The sequence below is a fragment of the Mustela putorius genome, unplaced genomic scaffold (genome assembly GCF_011764305.1).
Source record: "Mustela putorius furo isolate JIRA1106 unplaced genomic scaffold, ASM1176430v1.1 tig00003836_pilon_pilon_pilon, whole genome shotgun sequence".
NCBI classification, from domain to species: Eukaryota; Metazoa; Chordata; class Mammalia; order Carnivora; family Mustelidae; genus Mustela; species Mustela putorius.
The window spans coordinates 8,310,767-8,326,286 of record NW_025421989.1 but is presented as its reverse complement, the minus strand read 5'-3'; the positions used below and the strand labels follow the sequence as shown (position 1 = coordinate 8,326,286).

At 42.6% G+C, this 15,520-nt stretch overlaps 1 long non-coding RNA gene across 1 annotated transcript; it reads right to left on the bottom strand.

Moving 5' to 3' along the window:
• Positions 1-6,248: 6,248 nt before the first annotated feature.
• Positions 6,249-6,854, bottom strand: LOC123394703. Its single transcript, XR_006609426.1, has 2 exons — positions 6,661-6,854; positions 6,249-6,417 (listed from the first exon to the last, which is right to left on the bottom strand). It is a non-coding gene; the product is annotated as an uncharacterized LOC123394703 (long non-coding RNA).
• Between the last annotated feature and the right edge of the window lie 8,666 nt (positions 6,855-15,520).

Below are 15,520 nucleotides of genomic sequence, written 5' to 3'. Positions count from 1 at the left end.
AAATCACCTTTTGCACCAAAGATGTCTCAAGAATTCTTTCTTGGCTGTAGGCTTTGAATCCCAATGTCTTCCCTACATCATTCATATTCACTCACTCAGATTATTAAGCAAACAGTAATACTTTGTAGTAGTGTCAGGTGGGGCTGATTGTGTAAAACGAAACATTCACTGCTAGATGGGGCTGCCCTGATTTGAAGCAGAAGGTGGAAAAGCCACAACCAGTGGAAGTGTCAGTAAAAATTCCAAATTTGGTAGGAAACAAAAAAGGAAAGTCCACAGCTGTATTAGCCTAAGGTATAATCCCAGTGGGGGCGAGTGGCAGACCAGCTGGAAAGTGAGAAATTTAATAGGCAGATCCTAACAATTTAGATGCATAGGAGGGCAAGAAATTCTCTACATCCATCCTTGGCTAATTGGCTGTGTGCAGGCTCAGGGCCAATCTGAGTGGTTCTAAGCTCTCCACAGATTCCTAGATGACTGGGAGGCTGCTTGCACATGCAGAGAAGACCCAAGAGGACCCAGCAAAAAATTGAAGAAGATTGAAAACTGCCTAGATTTTGAAAGTGCTTCCACATGCACACACATATCCATCAGCAGAAAGTAGAATCCTTACTGACATAATTTGTTCTAGCATAATTTCTCTCTAATCACTGACTGAAAATGAAGCTGTACAGACAAAAGAATGACCTATAGGAAGCCAGGTGAAAAATAAATGGGTGCCTGGGATGTCAGTGGAACATGGGACTCTTGATCTCCGAGTTGTGAGTTCAAGCTCACACTGAGCATAGAGCTTACTTTAAAAAAAATCAAATCAAATCAAGTCAATTAATCAATCAATCAAACTAAGACAAGTGTTAGCAAGGATGTGGAGAAAAAGGAATCTTCCTACACTGTTGATGGGAATGAAAACTGGTACAGCCACTGTGGAAGACAGTATGGAGGTTCTTCAAAAAGTTAAAAATAGAGCTACCCTATGATCCAGTAATCATGCTACTGGGTATTTATCAAAAAAACAGAAAAACATTAATTCAAAGAAATAAATGCACCCCTGTGTTTATAGCAGCATTATTTCCAATAGCCAAATTAGGGAAGCACCCCAAGTATCCATTGATAGATGAATGGATAAAAAGGTAACATATATGATGGACTACTGTTCAGCCACAAAAAGAATGAAATCTTGCCATTTGCGATGACATAGATGGAACCAAAGAGTAGAATGCTAAACAAAATAAGTCAGAGAAAGACAAATACCATATGATCATATAATTTCACTCATATGTAGAATTAAGAAATAAAACAAATGAACAAAAGAAAAAGAGAGAGAGAGAGAGAAGCCAAGAAACAGACACTTAACTACAGAAAACAAACTGATGGTTACCAGAGGGGAAGTAGGTTGAGGGGATGGATGAAATAGGTGACAGGGATGAAGAAGCAACTTGTGGTAATGAGCACTGGGTGATACATGGGATGGTTGAATTACTATACTGTACACCTGAAACTAATATAGCACTATATGTTAATGGTACTAGAATTAAGATTATAAAATATAAAGTAAAATAACAATAAAAATAAAACTTAGAATTGAAAAACAAACAAAAGAGACATCACAGCCACAAACATGGGGAATGAGGGAGGGATGGAAGAGATTCCACAGATCAAAGGAAAGCAAGTTACCAAACAAAATAAAACTGAAAAAGAAAAATTGACAAAAACAACAACCATAAGAGGAAAAAATGCAGAACTCACAGTTTCTACATTATCTAAAACATCTAGGTTTCAATACAGGTTTCAACAACAAAATGACACAAAGAAATAGGGGGATGCCTGAGTGGCTCAGTGGGTTAAGGCCTCTGCCTTTGGCTCAGGTCATGATCACAGGATCCTGGGATCGAGCCCCAAGTCGGGCTCTCTGCTCCGAGGGGAGCCTGCTTCCTCCTCTCTCTCTGCCTGCCTCTCTGCCTACTTGTGACCTCTGTCAAATGAATAAATAAAATCTTAAAAAAAAAAAAAGAAATAGGTAAGTATAATCCATATACAGAAAAACAAAAGGAGTTAAAAAAAAAAAGGGGGCGGGGGGCGGGGAAGGGCTCACAGTGGGTCCAGATGCTGGGTTCAGCAAAGACTTCAAAGCAGTTATTATAAATGTTGTTCAATAAATTAAGCAAAACCATGTTTATTTAAAACAATTAAACAAAAATGTAATGATGATGACTGAAGAAATGGGGAATATCAATATATTAATAGAAACTGTAGAGTCAAAAAGTACAATAATGGAAGTGATAAATTTGCTAGATGGCCATAGCAGCAGACTTGAGATGGCAGAAGAAAACATTAATAAACTTGAAAATACATAAGTAGAATTATCTAATCTGAACAATCGAGAAAAATGGAAGAAAAAATTAACAGACAATCAGAGACTTGGGGAACAATGTCAAGTGTATCAATGTACATGTAATGGGAGTACCAGAAGGAGAAGAGAGAAATAGAATATTTGAAGAAATAATTGTTGCAACCTTCCCAAGTTTGATAATACATACTAACCAACAGACCCAAGAAGCTGAACAAATCCCAAATAGGACACACACAAAGAGATCTGTACTTAGACACACCATAGTCAAACTGCAAAAGACCATAAAGAAGAAAAATCTTGCAAGCAGCAAGAGAAAAACAACTCACTATAGACAGTAGAAAAGAAAAATTAAAAGCTAACTTATCATAAATAATGAAGACAAGAAGGCAGTGAGATGATATATTTTAAGGAGAAAAAGAAAAAGAAAACTGTCAACTAAGAATTCAAATTCAGTAAAATTAACCTTCAAAACCAGAGAGAGCTAAACACATTCATTTCACATTCCAGAAAAGGCAAGACTATACAGGCTAAAATGAAAGCCGATGTTTGCCAGGATCAGAGGATTCAGGGAGAGGATTAATTGCAAAAGGAACTTTTTGGAGGGATATAAATGCTCTGCATCTTGATTTTGATGGCTGTTACATGACTGCACATAAAATTTAAAATTGGTTAAATTTATTGTTTGCAAATTACATGTCAATAAAACTTGATTAATAGGAAAAATAGTCTATTCAAAAGCTTTCTCCCTGCTTTACAAAATGAAGTCCATAACCCCAGTTTCTGCTCTAATAACTTTTAGTTAATACTTCTCTTATCATACTTGACTCGGTGTATAAAAATTATCTATTTGAGGGTGCCTGGGTGGCTCAGTCCATTGAGCGACTGCCTTCGGCTCAGGTCCTGATCCCGGACTGCCAGGATCGAGTCCCGCATTGGGCTCCCAGCTCCTTGGGGAGTTTGCTTCTCCCTCTGACCTTCTCCTCTCTCATGTTCTCTCTCACTCATTCTCTCTCAAATAAATAAATAAAATCTTTAAAAAAAATTATCTATTTGAAGTCAATATCACCTACTTGTTGTTGGGGCTTTTGTAAAGATTGTATTTATTCGAGAGAGAGTGAGAGCACCCCCATGGGCTGAGTGGAAGGAGAAGCAGACTCCCCAGGGAGCAGGGAGCCAGACGCAGGACTCGATCCTATGACCTGAACCAAAGGCAGATGCTTAACCAACTGAGCCACCCAGGTGCCCCAATATCTCCTACTTGTTTCTAAGATCGTTTGGAATTAAGAGCACATATTATCAATCTTAATATCCCAAATATGTAGCACAGAATCTGATGAATACTAGGCATTCAAACCTAAGTGTTCTAAGACTAGAACCCAAGTCTGGGCTAACTCAAGGTTCTTTTCGGTAGGCAAACCTTGTTTCTACAAAGTGGAGTATATGGATGATTTGCCCAAAAAATATAACAGAAGATGAATCAATAAGGAATATTTCGGGGTTTTTTTAAGGATTTATTCATTTATTTTAGAGAGAGAACACGTGAGCACATGAGCAGGGAGAGAGGAAAAAGAAAAGGGAGAGAAGCAGACTCTCCACTGAGCACAGAGCCATGAAGCAGGGCTCCATCTCATAACTTGGAAATCACAACCATGAGATCAAACCTCAGCTGAAATCAAGAGCTGGATGCTTGATTGACTCAGCCACCCAAGCACCCCAATAAGGAATGTTTCTCACTGAGGAACAGAATTATTAACAATGTAAAAAATAAGCACACTTTATTGTTTCAAAACAAAAGAAGGGAGTTCCTGGTTCAATGCGTCAGAGGAACAAGATCACCAAAGTCTCAGGATCATTTTGATTTTTTCACTTTGTAATCTTCAGTATTTTGCCTTAGTTTGTAACACCATGGTTTCAAGATGGATGCTATCAATCCAAGCATTGTACAACCACATTCGAGGCAGGAAGAAGGAAGAAAGTGAACCGCTGAGGAGGTATCCTCCTAAACTTGCTTTTTTCAGGCAGTAAAATCTCTCCTGGATATCTTTCAGCAGGCTTACCCTTATGTGTCCTTGACCAAAAGTCATATAAGCACCTAGTTTCCAAGAGGGGACAGGAAAGGGAGTTTCAAGGAAAACAGAATGACAGCGCACTTATTTAGACCACTGGTTTAGACTCATCTCCTGGGGGGGGGGTGTATACTGCCAGCTAAATAAAATTGTGTTCCTGGTGGCAAGGAGAAGGGGGAAGTGTTATTATGGATATAACTAACTTTGCCGCAGAAAGTAATAGAAAAAAATAGTCTTGCCATTTGAGGAGCTACTTCCATTATCACCAAAAATAGATTCATTCTCTACATGTCAATATTACTTTTGTATCTTTAAAAATAATCATATTATAAAAGCTCCAGAGCTCATGGGGACAAGGTCAAGACTTCAGAGTCCTAACGTTGAAGTGAGAACAGCAATCAAAGGATCAATAACGACTGTCTGAGTATGGTCATTGTTGATATTCCTAAAAGGTGGCTGATGAGTATTGACCTCCCATGGGCCTTGGAAATCAAGGCTGCTGCAGAGCCGATTCCAAGTTGCTTCCTGAGAAGGGTGAAAGTGAGGACCAAGACAGGAAACTCAATATTGACTTCACCTAATCGTGCAAAAGCACCTGACTCAATGTTGGTTGGACAAAATTGGATGCTAAAATTAAAACCCAAATCAAGCCCCTGTCTTCCTTACAGCCCACATTAAACAGGGCCCCTTGCCCTTCAACTAAAAAGGCCAAAGATCAACAGGATTTGATGAAAGCGACAAATACCCTTCCTTCATCTCAAGCTTAGTGGCAAAGTCTCTCCTTAGTGATTTGAATTCAGTGAGTAAAGCAACACTTTAAGAAGATGAACCTTTCAGGATAGAGGGCTCTGTGTTTTTTCTTGAAAGACACTAGAAAAAATAAAAATGACAATGCTTTAAACCAGATGATGACTATTTATAGCCACCTATTCAAAAAAGAAAGACAGAGGGGATAAATGCGACCATTTCAAAATAAATTAACAACGCTTCTGCAATATCCAGATGTTTCACTTAGTAGTCTCAAAATTAGACTCAAAACAGCAGGATATATTAAAACTGAAATAGCACAGGATTTAAAATAACAGTAATTGTTAAAAAGACAACCTGTAGGGCTACAAAGAGAAATGTCTATGGAATTTTGGCCAGCAAACATAAACTCTAAATTTTTTTTTAAGATTTTATTTATTTATTTGTCAGAGAGAGAGAGAGAGAGAGAGAGAGCACAGGCAGACAGAGTGGCAGAGGGAGAAGCAGGCTCCGTACAGTACAAGGAGCCCGATGTGGGGCTCGATCCCAGGACGCTGGGATCATGACCTGAGCCGAAGGCAGCCGCTTAACGAACTGAGCCACCCAGGCATCCCATAAACTCTAAATTTACAACTATGATTCAAGTTTTGGGTTTCTAATATAATTTAATGACTTTTAAATTTGTAACTTCAAAATGTCTTGATTTCAAACAAGAAAGCATGGGACTTAAAAAGGTGGAACTTGAAGAAAATGGGATTGTGATTTGGATTTAAATCAGAGAAGAGGAAGTAGGGCCTTAAAGAATCAAGAGGGGATTTCCATGTGGTTTATTAATCGGCTTCATTATTTCCTAGCTACACTAAAGGTTTTGATGTTCTGGCTCAAGGAATTTAGACTATATACCAGTGTGCTTTGCTTTAATTTGCTCTTCAACCAAGGTTGGATTCAATTTGTCTTCAATGATAGTATTCTATTAGCATAAATACTAAAGTTGAAAATATTATAGCTTAAAAGACAAAGCAATAGATTCCATTGTGGGGTTGAAGTCTATGTTCAATACTGACATATAAACATACACCACTTACTTTGCCCAGCATTTTTCATTTATTCAAAAGTTCTGGAAAATGGCCAGTGGTAGATCACACTCGGAATCATGCTCGAAGACGGCCGACAACATGAAAACTGGCAGCTGTTCCTGCTCAACGCCACTTCGTTCTTCCACATCCTGCCTTCCTCAGGTTCCCTCCCGTAGGCCTGCAAGAACACCGTGTCTGTGGACTTTATTCTTGCAGTAATTCAGGCCACAAACCTCAGTGTTATCCTTGACCCACAGTGTATCTTTATCCCATCAGCAAATCCCATTAGCCTTATATTTAAAACATATCCAGAATCCATCTCCAGAGAGCTCCACAGCTAGCCCAGTGGTGCCAACCCAACCTCCCTCATCCCTCTCCTGGGTAACTGCAACAGCCTTCCAGCTGGTCTCCTGGCCTTTACCTTTGCCCTTCGCTCAGCCATTCGTTTTCCTTCTGGGAATTCTCCCACACCGTGAGTGGGAGAAGGACCTAAGAGGCCACCGCCATCTCCATGCCAATTCCATTCCAGGAGAGAATTTCCCATGCCAAGCGTGAGCAGCCACAGAGCAGATTCTTAGCAACTGCATTTTTCTGAGGTGAGAGTTACATAACAAAATCTCGCTGAAAGGCAATTTAATAATCTGTCAAATTATTACATCTTTCATATAGTATTGCTTACAACTGGATGAAAAAGCAAAAGAGAGACAGGGACCTCTCAGCTCATGACAGACCTGAGAGAAACTTACCCAAAGAAAATTGTTCAGAAACCTAGACCGCTGAATCAAAGAGTATTTTTCCAAAGACCACTCATTTTTTAAAAAGATTTTATTTATTTATTTATTTGAGAGAGAGAGAGCACGTGTGCATGCATATGAGTTAGGGGGACGGGCAGAGGGAGAAGCAGGCTCCCGCCAAGCAGGGAGCTTGATGTGGGGCTAGATCCCAGGACCCTGGGATCATGACCTGAGCCGAAGGGAGATGCTCAACCAACTGAATCACCCAGGCACCCCAAAGACCATGCATTAGAATAATTCTTTAATATCCAATACTTTTGTATTATTGTGGGATTGTGGTAATAGCAGAAAATGATTCAGGGAAATACGATGTTATACTGATAGTGAATAACAAATTGATGGGAAGGAAAGAATACTGTCCATTTATTTTTAAGATTTTACTTATTCATTGTCAGAGAGAGAGAGCACAAGCAGGGGGAGTGGCAGGCAGAGGAAGAAGCAGGCTCCCCGCAGAACAAGGAGCCCAGCGCAGACTCGATCCCAGGACCCTGGGATCATGACCTGAGCTGAAGACAGACAACCCACCTGACTGAGGCACCCTGAATACTGTCCTTTTACTGTATCGCTGGTACTAATTGACCCAGTAGCCAGTGTAAAAATTCTTTCACATAATAGTCCATTTACATGAATGCATACTTATATTCGAAACTCTTTATGAAAATGAAAGTATTATTGTGTAACTCAATGGCCATGGCTAAATAATCTATCATTTAAACCTTATTCCTTAACTCTCATGAAAAGAAAGAGAAAGATGTTGGTGGGGTGAAAAAAAAAAAAAAAGCAAAAACAAAGAAAGAAAAGGGGAGGTTGGCAGCACAAAGTGTCAGGTGCAAAATCAACATCACTCCTGAGTCACAGCAATTGAAAATGAGATTAGGATTGATGTCAGGTTTTAGTCTATGGTAAACCCTTCAGCCATTTTCTTCTATACTAACAAATTATTCTGCAATATTCCCCTTGCTACAGTCACCAGCCACATCCTGCAAAGAAGCAAATTCATTCTCAATTACCCAAGTGCATTCTAGGCATGAAAAATGAGGATGCTACAGAGAGGAAGACGGAGCGTATCGCCATTAGCTGCTAGCATCACACGTAGCGCCCTACAAAGTTACAGTTCAGACTTCCTGCATTCCTCAATAACCTTTTCAAATTTGCTTTGACAGAAAAGCCATTTTGTAGTTTTTATGAAGCTACTGCACAAACATACGTCTTTAAGGAAGTTAGATGGGATGTTCACGACAGAGTGGAGGGTTATGTCAAGCCACCTTTAAACCCCTACTTAGACACCCAAAGCATTCTTCCCATCTCGAAGGCAACTCTAGTTTTCTATTTACTCAAGCTCTAACCTTGGAGACAGCTTTCACTCACTGGTACTCTCACAGTCCACGTACAACTGGTCAGGATGTCCTGTCGACTCTACTTTCAAATTATTTTCCCGAATCCAACTTCTTTTCTCTACCTTGGGAGCTTCCATCTTGTCTGACTCTCCCGTCATCTCTCGCTTGGATTAGTGATGGAGCACCTCCAAGGCTCCTCCCACGGGAGGCTGATGCTGCTGGTCCGGGGACCAAACTTGGGCAGTGAGGCTCCGGAGTGTGTTTCAAACTGAAGGAAAAATGAGAGGAGCGGAAAGACTAGAAGAAGGAGAGTAGCCCTGGCTGCGAATGATAGGACACAGAAGCATCTACATGCAGCGTATGAGAGAAGGCCCTGGGGACAGACCAAGCAAGTGAAGTCTCCTGCCAGCCAGCCGCCCTAACTTCCACCCCTGCCCCCTCTAGAGTCTGGTCTCCAAACAGCAGTCAGGTCCTGCTACTCCCAGTTCACAACTCTCAGGAGGCTGCCACTTCAAAGTAAAAGTCAGTCTTTGCAATGGCTCATCTGGACCTGTCACCACCACCACTTCCTTTCGTGCTGCGCCCTCCCTCCCCCACACACCACTCAGTCACAAGGGCCTCTTCCTTTCTGCTTGAGCCTCCTGCCTGAGACCTTCTCAATGCTAGTTCTTAGCCTAGAATGTTCTCTCCCATTATTTACATGGGCTAAATCCCTCACTTCCTTCAGGACTTGAAGCAAATGAAACCTTCTCAGGAAGGCCTACCCCGAACACCCAACTCCTCAACGAGCTCTCACCTGTCCCTCGCGCCGTCTCACCCAGCCACCACTTCCAGTCCCCTTACTCTGGTCCAGGTTTCCACAACACTTGTGTCTAACATACTCTACAAGGTACTTATTTCTTTATCACCTTCATCAGTTACTGCTTGTCTTCTCTACCAGAATGCAAGCAACATGGCAGTAGCAATTTTTTTTAGCTTCCTTCATTGATATATTCCCATTACCTAGCACAGCACATTGAACATAGCAGGTGTACAATGAATTTACATTGAATAAACGGAAGTAGTCCTCGGAGATAACATCTCTTACATTTGTAAAAGGCATTCATTATGAGAGGAAACATCTCAACAGAAAATCACCTTAAAAAAAAAAAATGCAGGGGCGCCTGGGCGGCTCAGTGGGTTAAAGCCTCTGCCTTCAGCTTGGGTCATGATCCCAGGTTCCTGGGATCGAGCCCCACATCAGGCTCTCTGCCCAGTGGGGAGCCGAGCCGACCCCCCCCCCCCGCCTGCCTCTGCCTACATGTGATCTCTATCTGTCAAATAAATAAATAAAATCTTTAAAAAAATTTTTTTTAATTAAAAAAAATAAAATAAATTTTTTTAAAAAGCATTCTGGTCATACACACACATGCACAAAAGTAGCGAGTGATACAATGAAGGCCGCAGACCCAACACGCAGCTTCAATAATGATGAACACATGACCACTCTTGTTTCATATATACTCTGGGAACTTGCTAGAAATGCAGAATCCCAGGTCCTGTCTCAGACTTACTGAATTGGCATCCGCATTTTTAAAAAATCCCCAGGCAGAGGGCACCTGAGTGGCTCAGTTGTTAAAAAATCCCCAGGCGATGAGGGAGCACGTCCAGGTTTGTAAAGCACCTGTTTAAATACTCTTTGGAGAGAGGCTTTGTAATGCAGTCATCAGGCCACACTCTACTGTGTGGCCGCTGGGCCAGGAGGCAGCTGGAACACAATTCACGGCCACTGCTCCCTTGACATAAACCACGAAACGAAACGACTCCCTGTATCATCTTGGCCTCTTTACAAACACCAGCTTGGCACTAGGGGGTGGACAGATAAGGAATACCGCAGGACAAAGCAACGAATGCGGTCATGTTTGAATTCCCTTCTTGAAAACGCATATGCCTTTGAGGTTTGGGAAAACTAATTGGATTATCTAAACTCCGATAGCCTCTAGAGCTCCAGGAGGATGTCTGTGTAATTACAAAAGGGGAATCATTGAGAATGCAATGGCTGGAATTCTGAAACTGAGAAATCACACCAAAGAGCAGCTATTCAGGAATAGTTCCTTAAAAGAGAGACTCCTTCAGCCCTCATGTATCCATCTAAAGCAGAAGAGTAGTTTGATTAGAGAGGATTTAAAAATACTGGGAAAAGGATTCAGGTGCAAATATTAATAGGAACTTTCCAAAGGGCTGTCACAGCTCAGGGTGCTTACACAGCTCTGTCAGAACCGTAAACTGACCCAGCTGCGAGAAGGAAACAACCCGTGTGAGCGGGGCGCTCCCTATTAAATGGCTGCGAGGTTCCTGGAACTACAAGGCAGACAGGCCCTGGGTAGGCACTAATGGAAGACAAAGAGGCAGAGGACGTTCCCCATGTTAACGTAACGCACAACGAACCTACGTATTGCAACAGTCTGTCTTCCCCTCCACTGGTGTCCGCGGGGTCGCCGCCAGCAGCAGGACACTCCCCGTTTGCTCTCCTTAAACTGCCTACATTTGCAGTGCAGAAAAATTTTTGTTGATTTTAGTAAATTCATGCTTGGCACACTGGATGAACCCAAGTCCCTTTGTTTTTATTTCCTTCTCCTTGCCGAGAGCTCCCTGTTCTCCAGGGCAGTCACTCGATCTGCCATGCAGTCTTTCTACCTGAAAGTTTTCATGAATGCTCTAAATACTTGACCTTGGAACAGTGCAACAGCCTGTGCTAATTTTCAGTCTATTCCAGTGGATCTCAACCAATCAGAGGCAATTGTGTCCCCCAGGGCACCTTTGGCAATGCCTGGAGACATTTTTGGTTGTTACAACTGGGTGGGTGGGGGGCCACCGGCAGGCACGTGGAGGGTGGAAGCCAGGGCTGCAGCTCACCATCCTACAATGCACAGGACAGCCCCACAGTAAAGCATCACCTGGCCCTAAATATCGATTTGTGCTGCTGTTTAGAAACCATGCCCTACTATAATCTGTCATACAAGCAAGGGCAAGAATCATTTTGTCCAAATCAACCATTCGGGAATCTTTCCAGTCCTTTGAGTTCCTATTTCTGGGAGGAAGCTCTAAGACCTTTTACCAGTGAACCTCCCTGAGCCCCCAGCCCCCACCTCCAGCCTGGGCGTACCCATCCGGCAGGGCACTCTGTTTGCTTGGTCTGCCCCCCAGGGCCCTCTCTCACATGCTCTGTATAGACTGCTCCATATCCTGTAATTCACAGCCAAGAATACCCTCCTCTTTTCCAGCCTCTCACCTCCTCTCAAACATCCTTCAGTTGAAGCACACTTAAGAGCCTTGCTCCCCAAATGCGGTCCCTACACCAGCAATATCCTAATTGCCCGGGAGGAGCCTCTTCCAGGCACAGAAACTATGTTCCTACCTAAGCGTTGTGAGTTAGAACCCACATTTTAACACCATGCCTAGGTGAGTCTCACACACATCAAAGTCTGAGACATACTGCTCTGGTCTAGAGCAGTGATTCTAGAATTTGTGCGCTAGAATCATGGGGCGAACTTTACCAACACTGATGTGTGGGCTTCACCTCCACAGAGCCTGATGTAACTGGTCTGAGGTTCACCCCAGGCACTGGGATTTCTACAGCTTCTCATAAGATTCTACGGTGTGGCCAAGGGTGAGAACTACCACTCTGGATTAATTGTTCCCGTTATGGTTGATACTGGCTTCTTTCGTTTATATATCCCACAGCCTATAGAGGAGTCAGTGTAATAGAGCAGTCAAGAGCCTGGCTTTGGGATTAAATTCCCTGGGTTTGAATTCTAACTGTCATTTACTGATTATGTGATCCTGGACAAGTTATTTAATCTCTCTTTGCTTCAGCTTCTCCAAATGTAAATGGGAATAACTACCTCATATGATAAGGGCTTCCATCAATCAGTCTTCAATCTGAGAAGCAGAGCCAGTAGGGGAGAGAGCGAGTGAGAGAAAGAGAGAGAGTATTTTACAAGGAACTGGCTTATGTAGTTGTGAAGGCTGCTTATAAAGCCTTAGGTCTTTAGTGCAGGTAGTCAGGAAGGCAGGATCGTAAGCATGGTGCAGGCCCGTGGGCATAAGCATCAGCTTGTCCATAAACATCTCTCTCTTTTTTTTTTTTTTAAGATTCTGTATTTATTCATTTGAGACAGAGAGAGAGAGAGAGACAGATCATGAGCAGGGGGAAAGGTGAGAGAGACAAGCAGACTCCCTGCTGGCAGGGAGCCCGATGCACGGCTCTGTCCCAGGATCCTGGGATCATGACCCCAGCCAAAGGCAGATGCTTAACCAACTAAGCCCCTCGAGTGCCCTCCCCCCAAACATCTCTTAACTCAAGGATGCATACATTCTCTTCTAAAGACCTTCTAGTTGACTAGGTCAGGCCAACTCAGGATAACTGCGTTTTGATGAACTTAAAATGAACCAATTATGTGTCTTAATCACACCTGGAAAAGCTTTTCATGGCAGCATCTAGACTAGTGTTTGTATACCTGGGATAAGATGTATGTGCTACGGAGCACCTGGGTGGCTCAGTGGGTTAAGCCTCTGCCTTCAGCTCGGGTCATGATCCCAGGGTCCTGGAACTGAGCCCCACATCGGGCTCTCTGCTCGGTGGGGAGCCTGCTTCTTCCCTTCTCTCTCTGCCTGCCTCTCTGCCTACTTGTGATCTCTGTCGGTCGAATAAATAAATAAAATCTTAAAAAAAAAAAAAAAGATGTATGTGCTAGTCATATAGTGATACCCAAAATAGTCACTGTGTCCCTTTCTTCCTATGATACTCTTGAAAATAACCCTTGTAGCCCACCCTAACCGGAACAGAATTCCCTAGAAGGGAACCACTGGACTCTTGCTGAGCATAGCCAAGCTGACACATCGAATGCTAGCACAGAGTGAAATGCCTTACCGCATCCAGCTCACTAAAGACACTACCTCATCCACAGTCAGCACTCAGTAAATGATTATTGTCTTTATCACCACCATAAAAGTTTTTTTAGCCAAAGATTCTTACACCGAAGTGCTTGGGCATATAATGTGTTCTGACGTGGCTGAATCTCAGTTTCAACTTTACACTGGCTTCTATTCCAGCCAAAATACGTTTTCATCCCTAACCAAAAATAGGTTATTTGTCACCAAAATGTCACAGATACCTGACAGGCGGCAAGAAATCTTAATAAAACCTTTAAGAACTCAGGGAAAAGAAAATATATACAAAAAAGAAAATGCAAGCCCAAGCACCTATACAGAAAGGAGAGCCTTACAGTGGTGCCCTTCAGAATCAGAATGAACTTGAAACTTGAAAAAAGTAAATAAACTCCTGGTCAGGATTCCTCAAGACGATCAAGGTCATGGAGAACAAGGAAAGACAGAGAAACTGTTACAGACCAAAGACTGGAGGGACATGACAACTAAACGCAACGTAGTATGCTGGATGAGATCCTTGAACACACAAAGGAAGAACAGAAAGACTGATGAAATCTAGATAAAGTCTGGAGTTTAGTTAATAGCGATGTCGCCATGCACCATGGAAGTCTAGGAACTGGGTGAGGGTTGCATGCGAACTACCTGAAGTATCTTCGAAACTCTTTTATAAATCTGAACTTATTCTAAAACAAGGAGGGTTATTTAATACTGTGGAGGCCGAGAAAATTAAGGCCATCCCACCTCAAGTTTAGCTGATGTGGGAAACAGAGGCAGAAGAAAATCATTAAAATTCCTCACCTACTGACAAGCCCTTGGAACAGACAGAGTGGCTCTCCCCTGGGGACTCAACTGCCTTCACCTTGAGGTTTTGCTAAGGTCAATCCTAGCCTGACCGACCCCCTACCCCGACAGGTCCGACCAGGATCCCGTAAGTCTACTTTAACAATTCCTTTAGGAAACTTTATCTCTAAACCTCCAAGATAGTGTCGAGAATCATTCCCAAGCATACGGCTAAAGGGTCTCACAAGAAGATTTTTACTACTGGTAATAAATCAGCTTTCTCCCAACAATAGCTAGCCCCTCAAGGTCCGGGAGACCTTGCTTCTGAAAGTCCTTGGAGACTTACATCATCCATAATCCCCTTTGTCCTCCACCCCTACTCTGCCTTTACAAACTCTGACTGTAATCTGGTTCGGGGTCCAAGTCCCTACTCTGCTGTGCCGGGTATACTTGGGCCCAAGCTTAAGCTTGTCCAATAAACCCTCGTGTGATTGCATCGGTGTTGGCTCCTTGGTGGTCTCTCGGACGTGAAAACTCGGGCATAACAATACAGTAACAAATATTCAATGATTCTGAAGCAAACTCTGGGGTTGAGACCCATTCCAAGCTTCATTTCTAAAAGAATACTTTCTATTCCGAATCGTTAATATAAAATCATCCCTCCAGGAAACAGCAGATACCTGAAGAATACGAGAGCAAGCCATGCCCAGGGTCCCTGCTGCACTTTCGCGATCCCTGACCAAAAGCTGCAGAGCCCAGGGGCATGCAGGTTTAGTCTTCTTTCATTCTTTGCCCTTTCTTTCACAGAGAAAAGTCCCCTCAGTTTCACCATCTGAGAACTTAATTATTGGCAGGGTAAATCCATTCTCCACAAAGCAGATTATTATGTACTCATTCTTAGGCCTCTGGTTGTATCATAGTGCACTTGTGTCTCCCTGCTTCTCCTGTCTTCCGTCCCACACGTGTGGGAGTGAAGGAGCATCGTGGCCTTCAACAGGCCAAGGCCCGGAGGCCACTCACACCCCCGAAGAGGACTGCAAAATGACTGCTCTGGCAGTTGAATTACAACAGTTAAAAAGAAAACCACAGTCCAAAATGGTATGGCTTACTTAGGTTAAGACCCCGAGTCAGTAAATCAAGACTTAATACCTGACCTAGTTTTACCCCCCAGGATGATAACCTTTAACCAGTCAACGGGGAATATCCTGATCAATACTAGAAAATACTAGGAAATAGACCCCTTGGGAGGGCAAATTTGCCTAAACAATGCAATCCTTGCTAATACATTTCTTTGTTCCTTTTTTAATGGCCTCTCTCTGCCTTTAGAAAACCTTTTGTTTAGCTGGGGGAACTTCCCTCTACTTGCTAAATGGGATGCTGACCAATTCATAAATCGTTCAAGAAAGCAATTAAATCTTCAAATTTACTTCTTTGAACTTTG